This window comes from Pinus tabuliformis, chromosome 3_1 (genome assembly GCF_031772625.1).
Source record: "Pinus tabuliformis cultivar Carrire ecotype Pingquan chromosome 3_1, CPIR1, whole genome shotgun sequence".
NCBI classification, from domain to species: domain Eukaryota; kingdom Viridiplantae; phylum Streptophyta; class Pinopsida; order Pinales; family Pinaceae; genus Pinus; species Pinus tabuliformis.
The window spans coordinates 201352078-201363725 of NC_142301.1; positions in this window are offsets into that span (position 1 = coordinate 201352078).

An 11648-nucleotide genomic window follows, 5' to 3' on the forward strand; every position below is an offset into this window, starting at 1 on the left:
TAATGAAAATATGGAATTATTTCTAAGCTAATCTAGTTCTAAACTCTAAGACTGAATTTTATACTACTTTAATCTATCAAGAACAACACAACTAATCTGCGCTAACCCGGGATAGAACTTTTTCCATTATGCGATCTAGAAAGATTTCACACAATAACTGGTCATGAAGATTATTCAGCTATTATGATAATATAAATCAACTAAGATGAACCACCCTGCATAAAAATTTAAGCAAAACGGTTGTGAACAACATATCGCATAATCAGTTATTCATGTATTAAGCATAAATCAATGACTCCACCGTACAAAAGTGCCAAATGGTATTCCACTCATTCATACGTCAACATATAAACAACATCAGCTGTATATTACTCTAAGAATGTAAGCATAAACTCGTCAAGAGATAAAAGTACCATTTATGACTGACTTTATACTCACAGACCTGAAGCAATAATGATCTATTTCTACTTACTTCTAATGCCTACTAAGAGTACAGAAGTGCAACATCAGTAGCAGGTATTAAAATGCAAACATAAATAAATCTTGATCCGTCCATTCATCAAAAACCCCCTCCGAGGGTGAAAAAGTGCATGTTCTGAGGACAAGTTTTTTGACAAATTTCCAGACCCTTCTCCAATGCAACGAGAAGGGTTAAATGCTACTAACCGGCTAATTTTAATTACACAAATTTAGGGAACGGCTTCAAATGACAGCCCTTTTACTAAAACAAATTTATTTCTAAAAAACTGAATCTAATTTCTAACCATTTTTGTATCTGCTCCTTAGTGCTGTAAGAGATGCGTTGTTCGCCGTGAGAGAGTCAGCTGCTTGTCATTTCCTTTTGTTCAAGCTTGAAAATTAGAAATAACAAGAGCTGGCACCTCTTTCTGACAAACTAGAAGATATTTTTTGAAAGTGTTCCTCTGGAGGAGTGTCTTCACGGCGTGTATACTTAGCACAACTCAGATTTCTTTCAAACTGATTGTGCTATTGCTATTTCGGTTTCCGCCCGTGCGAATGACTCAATGAGCTGGGGATTTTGTTGCATGAACGATTTTCTCAGTTGAAACTTGTTTCCATTCTTTGTTCCAGGCGTTTCTGAGACGTCTTTCCCCTTAAGCGTTTTTCTTTTTGCTTTACCCAATTTGGGACTCAGGATCTTTCAAAAACGCTTTGCTTTTGTGCGCCTTTGACTCTGAGTTGTAGATAGCCTATTTCCATCAGCATTTGTTGAGTAATACTCTGGGATCTGCGGTCCTGCTGTATGCGGTATCCATCTGCGAAGTCATCTCCTTTCTGTTCTTCTAGTTCTGGCGCTTTTCCTTGGATGTTTCCTGCATATAGATTTATATCAGTAGCTGACATATAGTTCACGTAAATGAAAAGAGACAGAAGAAAATATTGACATGAAAGCAATTAAGTTCTAATGAATGCATAATCATGTCACCCATTATGACTTGAATCTTCGAAAAACGCAACATAATCATCTTTGGATACACAGGCGTACAATCATTAATTTCCCGTAAGATGTGTGCCCAATTTTAGGCTCGCAGATCGTGCCGAGGAATGCCTGCGACAAATGGCTTTTGCGATTTACATCGCAGCATCGAAGATTGCGATGTAAATAGGTGGTATCGCAACAATTGATGATCTCATTTGTCGCACACCATAGATCGCAGGTCGCAGCTTTGCATGGTCGCAGATCGCATATCGCAATATCGCAAGGTCGCAAGGTTTCTTGCTTTGTCACTTTGTGCTGCTTATGCGACATTGCGACGTGCGACGTCGCATATCGGCCGTCGACGGTCCTTCAGGTTATCTCCTTTTGAGCGCCTTTTAATGCACGCGATGCGATGAGTTCTCGCGTCGCTCCTCCTCAGTGTGTTTATGCGCTTTGGGAAAGCGCTCCTTTTTCCTTTGCGACGCGATATAGCTCTTAGGGAGTTAATACAAAAGGTTTTTTGAACAAAAATATTTTGTTGGATTTTTTTAGTTAAGGGTCCCCCTTTGCTTGATGTTATTACTAATATCAAACAAACAGGGGGGTTGTCGGTGACCACAACAATGGCGATTCACTATGAAGAACCAGTTATCTCTGCATTTCTATTGACTGTTCACTTCCGAAACAACAAAATTTTTTATATATCTAAATTTTGTTATGGACAGATAGAGTAGATTGTCTCTCACCTTGTCTATGATATTTTGTCTCAACCCTTTTTATATCCCAATTTTTTGCTTCCTCAGGTTTTTTCTTGTATTCGCATCAGACATTACTTGGTCTTGATAAAAGATAAAATAAGGTCTTCTCTGCGTACTGGCTTAAAAGTATGCTCATTTGTCGTAGGTAGAGCCTCTGCTGCCCGCAAGCGTCCATAGCCTCGATAGGGTTACCAAGTTATCTAGCAATGATGCTTTTTCCTGATTGAGGTTACTCGCAACATTCTAGAGAAAAATCCTTTTTGACACACTTTTCCTTTTTTAATTCTCTAAAGAACAATGTCTTGGTTTGGTGGCCAAATTATGACACAGTCATTCACCTGGTTTACACTTTTGTTGAACAAGCCGGCTCGTGATGAGACCTCTTGTCTTTTGATTGCAACAATCTTAAGTCATTGCCCTGTTTTGATAGACAGTATTGGAAAAGTCAGCAAGTTATAATATATGTGATCATGATAAGCCGGCTCGTGATGAGACCTCTTATTCTTTGAGATATAGTGTTTTGTTTGGATTGTTTCTCTGGATGCTGTAATTTCCTTTTAGCAGGGAGGAAGTCATTGTTTTTCCTTAAGAAAGCTCTGGACGACAATAATAGAGTTTTTGAAAACAACAGCTTTGCAGATAATGCTTATTTTATTATTGATGATACTTTTCATGGTGTTGATACAAAACAATTCTTTTACCAGAGGTTGCTTTTGTCAAAGTTTTTTAGAGGTTGAAACGAGTATCGTAATCAAAGTGAAGTTAACTCTATTTGTCAATAATAAAATTCAGATTTTCAAAAATTTTGCTATTTGTACAAGTGAAACCAAAATCTGATAGAAAATTGGCGTGCTCTTTCATGAATCCTTTTTAAATGATCATTTACAACGGGTTTTATTCATAAAAAGAGAAAAACAGAATAAAATAAAAACTAAAAACTAAATCCATCCTACAAAAAATAGAAGATTTCTCTTCTATGGAAAGTATAATTTAAGAATCAGTCCATTGACAGGTAAAGAATCTCTCCTTCCTGCCAGATCCTGCAACACGAATGTAGACGGGCCTACGACTTCTACAATCTGAAAAGGGCCAAGCCACAACTTCTAAAATTTCGTATGTTTTCCCTTTTCCTCATGAGCGTTATCCCATTTCAAAACTAAATCACCTATCTAAAAGTTTTTTCTGGTTATGATGCTTGATTCAAAAGAAGATTTTATTAGCGCTTGGTGATGAGCATGGGTTTTCCTAGTTTGATTATTTCCATTTGTCTTAATTGTAAAGAGGAAGTAGATACTTCATCGATGTATTGCACTAAAGACAAAGAGGGAATGACTAGGTGAGTCGGAAGAACCACTTCTCTCCCATAAACTAAATTAAAGGGAGAAGTGCCGATGGAAGCTTTCTTCGTGATTCTATCAGCCCATAAAGCATTTACGAGCGCTTTGTGCCAATTCCTTTGGCTTTGGTCGACTGTTCTTTTGATAATTCTGATTAGGTTCTTGTTTGTTGATTCAACCAATCCATTACCTTGCGGATAGTAGTTGGCAGAATATTTTAGTTTGAACCCTCTTTTAAGTGCAAACTCAGTCATAGTATTTCCAGAAAAATATGAAGCGTTATCAAACATTAATGCTGTTGGCAATCCAAACCTAGTGATGATAAATTGATCTATGAATTCAATAATATTTTCAGAATGAACTGTCTTGAGAGGAACTACTTCTACCCATTTGGTAAAATATTCAGTTGTCGTAAGGATATACTTATGCTGCTTAGAAGAGTGAGGAATGATCTCACCTATTATGTCCAAGCCCCATTGACTGAATGGTTGGTCGATGATAACTGGTTGTAGCGGCATGGACGGTTTTCTTTGTTTTCCTGCAGCAGTCTGGCAGACTTGGCATTTCCTTACGTGATTCTATGAGTCTTTGAACAGCGTGAGCCAATAATATCCTGCACGCAAGATTTTATGTGCAGTCGCATCTCCGGCATAGTGTCCGCCCGCTGGTCCATCGTGGATTTCCTGCAAAAACTTTTCGGCTTCAGTTTTCTCAAGACACCTAAGAAGCACAGAATCGTAATTCCTTTTAAACAAGACATCATTTACGAGCTGGTACTGTTTAGCTTTTAATCTCAGAGCTCTTTTCTTGGTATGATCCAGACGTGAGGGAGCATACCCGTTCTTAAGAAAATAAATGGTGTCAGCATATAATGATTCTGCATCGTTTATGCTTACCTCGTACGCTTGTACCTCTTCAGATGGGTTCTCCGGGATTTGCGATGCTCCGGCTAACATCTTGCAGAAGCCTTGACCTCTTACGATGTTTGCTGGTTTGATCTCAAGATCATATTCTTGTAAAGCGGTAATCCAATTAGCTCTCTTTTCGCCCACGTCTTTCTGCACTAAAAGGTTTCTTACCGCCGGAAACGGTACTACGACTTTAGTGTGGGCTTTAAGCAAGAAAGGTCTGAAATATTTGATCGCTTTGAAAACAACATATGCTTGTTTCTCTACGTCTGAGTAATTAATTTCAGCACCTTGTAAGTTTGAGCTAAAGAATGTGATTGGAGCCTCCGCGTTCTCTTGATTTGCTTGGGTCAAAATCACGGCATACGATTTTTCTGAGGCAAAAGTGTACAAGATAAAAGATTCCGAAAAATTTGCGGTGGCCAAAGATGGAGCATTGATGATAGCTTGTTTGATTAAGTTGAACGCTTCGTGCTCATCTATACCCCATTTGAAATTTGAATTCTTTTTTATCATATTTTGTAAGGGAGAAATAATATGTGAAAATCCGGGACAAATCTTTTGACAAAATTGATCTGTCCAAGGAAGGATTGCATGGCTTTCTTGTTATGGGGTATGGATATTTCGGAAACTTCCTTGATTCTGTCGGGTTCTATATGAATACCAGATTTCGACACTATGAATCCAAGCAATTTCCCTTCACTTAACGCAAAGAAAGATTTCTTTGGGTTGAGCGAAATCCCATACCTCAAGCATATTTGAAAGATTTGCTTCAAATATTTGAGATGGTTGTTTCATTTTTTGGAGTATACTGTTATATCATCCAAGTAAATCACCAATGATTTACTGACTAACCCTTTAAATGCGATGTCCATGGCTCTCTGAAAGGTAGCTCTGGCATTGATCAACCCAAATGGCATCTTCCGATATGCATAAGTGCCCCATTTGGTTCGGAACGTAGTCTTTAACTGATCATCGGGGTGCACCAGTACTTAATTGTATCCTGAAAATCCATCCAGGAATGACATTAATTCTGAGCCTGCTACTGCCTGTAATATTTGCTCCATAGGTGGGAGGGGAAAGTTATCTTTCTGAAAGGCTTTGTTGAGATTTTGGAAATCGATACAGATTCTAATGTCTCCGTTTTTCTTCCTAACGGGCACCATATTGGATACCCATTTAGAATGCCTGACGGGGAAGATTATCCTGGCTCTCAACAACTTATTAAGCTCAGTTTTTATCTGATTTTCTAGGTTAGGGTGTATTTTTCTGAGCTTCTGCTGGACAGGTTTTTCATTGTCAATCATAGGGATAACATGTTGAATGATAGAAGTGTTGTATGTTTTTAGCTCATCGTAATTCCAGGCAAAAACGTTTTTGTATTTTCTCAGAAGACGGATATATGCTGATTTCTCTTCAGGGGTTAGGTCGTGACCTAGGTTAACGTTTTGTGGCTTCTGATCGGTTCCTAGGTTTACTAATTCATAGTTCAGGGTAGAACTGCAAAGTTTAGAATTGGCGGATCTTTTAAACTGACTTTTCAAATCATATAAATCTTCTAACTTGACCACCGATTTCGGTATAGCATTGTCGGAGCCATTTTGTTGTATTTTATGATCATGATGGTCTTCGTCGATTATCTGATTTGAGTAGGATCCTTTAGAAGTAAGGAAATTTACGATGTCATGATCGTCGTTGAACACTCTCCAATTGGTGATATTGTCAGGGATGGATGGTCTAAAGATTAATTCTATTGAAAACCTATCAGGACTAAAATCTTCAGAAGGGATAAGTCTAGAGGCTACGTTAGCTAACAGGTCTGCGCTCGCGTTTTGAATTCTTGGAATTGACGAGATGTTGAATGCTACGAAATGTGTAGTGAGATCTTGAACTAATGATTGATAATGCTTTAAATGACTTGACAAGCAATGTATGGTGTTACGTACCTATTTTACGACGATCTCCGAATCTCCAAAGACTTGAAGATACTTAACGTTTAATCCGATTGCTTTGTATAGGCCCTGAACCAAAGCTTCGTACTACGCTGTGTTTTTCATGCAATCAAACTCAAGTCTGCATGTGAGCATAATCTTGTTCCCGTCTGGGTTAATCAGAACGCATCCTACTCCTGCTCCCTCATTTGATTTAGATCCGTCAAAATATAACTTCCAGAATAAAGATGTATTTACAGAATTATCTAAAAAACTAAAACATTTTGAGTCATCAGTTTGGGAGAAATTTTCAACTTGGGATAAAACTGAATTCTCTAAGTATGGTGAAATATGAGCATTGAAATTACCTAGGAAAGAATCTATTGCGTAATTGCCTACAATGCTGCTATTGTACGTTATGCCCTCATTTTCGCCTTCCAGTTCTGTCACTATGTATTTTTGGTGCAATTCTCGTTCAACCTTTATCTGATTTGGTTTACCATTGTATGGTAACCACATGTGCGACCAATCGGTTGAAAAATATCCGTGGAGCTTTTCCGACCAATCCCTGCTAAGAATCAAACCATAGAACTCAGGGATATCAGCTACTAGAATGTCGATAACCTGACACACTTTTGGGTTAGACGACAATCTTATGGTGACCTGATTAAGTTCACCAATCACTTCGACTTGGGATCGATCAAGCTGAACTATACGTACTGTGGATTTTTGAGGTTGCACATTCATTTTGGCACATATTGATCTGGGTAAATATTCGTCGAAGCACTAGAATCGACCAAGCAATTGTGCACGTTTTTGTTGAAGATTTCATATGTGAGAAGAAAAGGAGGAGTATGAGATCTTGATCTTCCTCCAATCAAGGCAATGTCATTTGGATCAATTTTATTGATCGTGTTGGTTAGAGGTATTCCCTGATTGTGGGAAGCTACAGCTGTAGGTAAAGATGTAGTAGGCACAACGTGTAATTCTTTCATCATTATTTTCTGCTGGTGTTTCAATTTACTCAATTCATACAGAGTGATATTAGCCCTAGTCTTCTTCATGTCATCAATGATGTTATACTCCATTTCATCCGAAACTATTAGTGTTCTTGATGGAGGCGTTTGATTAGATTTTACTAGGCTAATCTGGGTCGCTTTAGCAGTTGTCTCTTTGGTTGCGACCTTTTCTTTTGTTGCAAGGCTTGCGCCCTTTTGTTTTGGGGTAGTTAGGGGAGGATCAAGTTGATTTCTGCTTCTCGTGCTAACAGGAAATGCTTCCTGATCCTCTTCTTGTGGGAGGATGAAGTCCCACATTCCTTGTAGTTCTACGACCTCTTCCTCGTCGGTCTGCCCTTCAGTGGTATTCTCTTCTTCTTCGTCTTCTTCAGATTCAACGTTTGAGACAACACTAGGTGGTCTTATCTCCATAGGAGGATTTCTTTTAAAAGTCCTAAAGGGATTTTTCAAAGAAGTCTCTGCTACTTGTTTCTTAATATCAATCATCTCGTTTGACATGGCTTTCAACACTTTTTGTAATCCTTCCAAATCGAAAGGATCTTTCGTTTGCTTCTTCTTGGTGTCTTCTTTGAAAGAGATGTTCTTAGATTTGCGTTCTTCTATATCGGATCTCTTTTCTAGGGCTACCACGCGTTTTTCAACTGCTAACGCTTCTTTCAAGTTGTCGAATAAGGTGGTCTTGTTTGCCCTATCTACAAAGATAACCAAGTTTGGAGGTAAAGCCGTGATGTACCACTCACATCTTACTTCCTCGCTGGGTTGTGAGGCAGCGGGGATTTTGTTGAGGATCTTATTGAACCGTAAGTTAAAATCTTTAATGGGTTCTCTAGCCTCAGCCTTAAGATTAGATAGGTCATTGATCAATGTCGCCGTGGATCTGTCATCACTAAACTTGGTGAGGAAATAACTTTGAAAAATGTCCCAGCTTGTGATGGATCCGGAAGGTAACGAAAAGTACCATGACCCGGCTGTTCCCTGCATTGTATAAGGGAAAGGCCGGACAATAGCGTCTTCGTTAGTGACTCCATTGAGATTAACAGAAAGCATGAACTTATTTATATGTTCCTCGGCTAGCATTCCTGCTTCCGGATTGAATTTAGGCAGCCATTTCTCAGGATGGGCCGGAATAGGGCTCAGGGGTGGAGGCATTAAAACCGCCCCAGGATTGTTCCATGGAGACTGGGCCATCGTTGAGCTGCTAGTTAATGGAAGTACAGAAGATGATCCCTGATGCTGAGAAGATGAAGATATTAAGATCTTTGATGTTTGCAGAGGAAGGTTTGTAGAATATGGGTGGGTGAGTTGGAATGGAAGAGTGGGTGGTTGACTTCGCGGTGAGGGAGTTGATATGGACGAAGTGGATGAAGGAGTCTGACTGTCAGACTCTGGTGGTGTTTTCCTTGCTATTTTCCTGGTAGGGAGAGGGAGTTCACTTGGTTGTATGCCAAATTTTTCACTCTTTGATCTGGTAAGGGGATGAGCAGGATTGTACTGCAAAGTCACGCTGCTTTTAGATTTATCAGACTTCTGGTTAAAAATAGAGAATCCCTGAAGTTTACGAATCAAATTTTGAATTTCAGGGGGTTCAAGGATAGATTGGTCTGATATATTCGAATATGTAGAAGCGGTAGATACTCGAGCGACTTCAAATTCTGGTTTTAACCGTGTTGGAGAAGTCGAGGGAGTTGATGAGGGTGTATTACTCTCAGAATGGTATTTAGATGTTTCTTTAGGTTCCATTCCTAGTTCGTGCCCTCCTTCTAGTGCCAAATATGTTGAGGGCACCGAAATCGGGTCAACAACAAGGGGGATACCCACGTGGTCGGGAACCTGGTTGGCGGCTCCGTGCCCGTTTGGTGTAGCGGGTCCGACTGGGGATAACGGGACCAGCTTCCCGTTCTAAGTGGAGTGTGTGTGTGTAGAGTTTGGTGATGTGTGTGTGTGTAGAATTTGATAATGAAAATATGGAATTATTTCTAAGCTAATCTAGTTCTAAACTCTGAGACTGAATTTTATACTACTTTAATCTATCAAGAACAACACATCTAATCTGCGCTAACCTGGGATAGACCTTTTTCCATTATGCGATCTAGAAATATTTCACACAATAATTGGTAATGAAGATTATTCAGCTATTATGATAATATAAACCAACTAAGATGAACCACCCTGCATAAAAAGTTAAGCAAAACGGTTGTGAACAACATATCGCATAATCAGTTATTCATGTATTAAGCATAAATCAATGACTCCACCGTACAAAAGTGCCAAATGGTAGTCCACTCATTCATACGTCAACATATAAAGAACATCAGCTGTATGTTACTCTAAGAATGTAAGCATAAACTCGTCAAGAGATAAAAGTACCATTTATGACTGACTTTATACTCACAGACCTGAAGCAATAATGTTCTATTTCTACTTACTTCTAATGCCTACTAAGAATACAGAAGTGCAACATCAGTAGCAGGTATTAAAATGCAAACATAAATAAATCTTGATCCGTCCATTCATCAAAATCCCCCTCCGAGGGTGCAAAAGTGCATGTTCTGAGGACAAGTTTTTTGACAAATTTCCGGACCCTTCTCCAATGCAACGAGAAGGGTTAAATACTACTAACCGGCTAATTTTAATTACACAAATTTAGGGAACGGCTTCAAATGACCGCCCTTTTACTAAAACAAATTTATTTCTAAAAAACTGAATCTAATTTCTAACCATTTATGTATCTGCTCCTTAGTGCTGTAAGCGATGCGCTGTTCGCCATGAGAGAGTCGGCTGCTTGTCGTTTCCTTTTGTTCAAGCTTGAAAATTAGAAATAACAAGAGCTGGCACCTCTTTCTGACAAACTAGAAGATATTTTTTGAAAGTGTTCTTCTGGAGGAGTGTCTTCACGGCGTGTATACTTAGCACAACTCAGATTTCTTTCAAACTGATTGTGTTGTTGCTATTTCGGTTTCCGGCCGTGCGAATGACTCAATGAGCTGGGGATTTTGTTGCCTGAACGATTTTCTCAGTTGAAACTTGTTTCCATTCTTTGTTCCAGGGTTTTCTGAGACGTCTTTCCCCTTAAGCGTTTTTCTTTTTGCTTTACCCAATTTGGGACTAAGGATCTTTCAAAAATGCTTTGCTTTTTTGCGCCTTTGACTCTGAGTTGTAGATAGCCTATTTCCATCAGCATTTGTCGAGTAATACTCTGGGATCCGCAGTCCTGCTGTATGCGGTATCCATCTGCGAAGTGATCTCCTCTGTGTTCTTCTAGTTCTGGCGCTTTTCCTTGGATGTTTCCTGCATATAGATTTATATCAGTAGCTGACTTATAGTTCACGTAAATGAAAAGAGACAGAAGAAAAGATTGACATGAAAGAAATTATGTTCTAATGAATGCATAATCATGTCACCCATTATGACTTGACTCTTCGAAAAACGCGACATAATCATCTTTGGATACACAGGCGTACAATCATTAATTTCCCGTAAGATGCGCTCCCAATTTTAGGCTCACAGACCATGCCGAGGAATGCCTGCGACAAATGGCTTCTGCGATTTGCATCGCAGCATCAAATATTGCGATGTAAATTGGTGGTATCGCAACAATTGATGATCTCATTTGTCGCACACCATAGATCGCAGGTTGCAGCTTTGCATGGTCGCAGATCGCATATCGGAATATCGCAAGGTCGTAAGGTTTCTTGCTTTGTCACTTTATGCTGCTTATGCGACATTGTGATGTGCGACGTCGCATATCGGCCGTCGGCGGTCCTTCAGGTTTTCTCCTCTTGAGCACCTTTTAATGCACACAATGCGATGAGTTCTTGCGTCGCTCCTCCTCAGTGTGTTTATGCGCTTTGGGAAAGCGCTCCTTTTTCCTTTGCGACGCGATATAGCTCTGAGGGAGTTAATACAAAAGGTTTTTTGAACAAAAATATTTTTTTGGATTTTTTTAGTTAAGGGTCCCCCTTTGCTTGATGTTATTACTAATATCAAACAAAGAGGGAGGTTGTTGGTGACCACAACAGGAGACGAGGAAGAGGTCGAATGCAGACACCTCTACATCAGAGGTAATGATGGCCAGAGGTCGCTCACGAGGGAGACACTCCGGGGGAAAGCATAGCGACTCTCGCTCAAAGTCCAAAGGAAAGAAGCCAAAGGTGAAGTGCTCGCATTGTGGCAAGGCTGGACCTCTGAAAAAGGATTGCTGGAAGCGAAAGCAGGCTGCTAAAGAAGGCTCTTCGGCAGAAAAGAAGGAAGCCA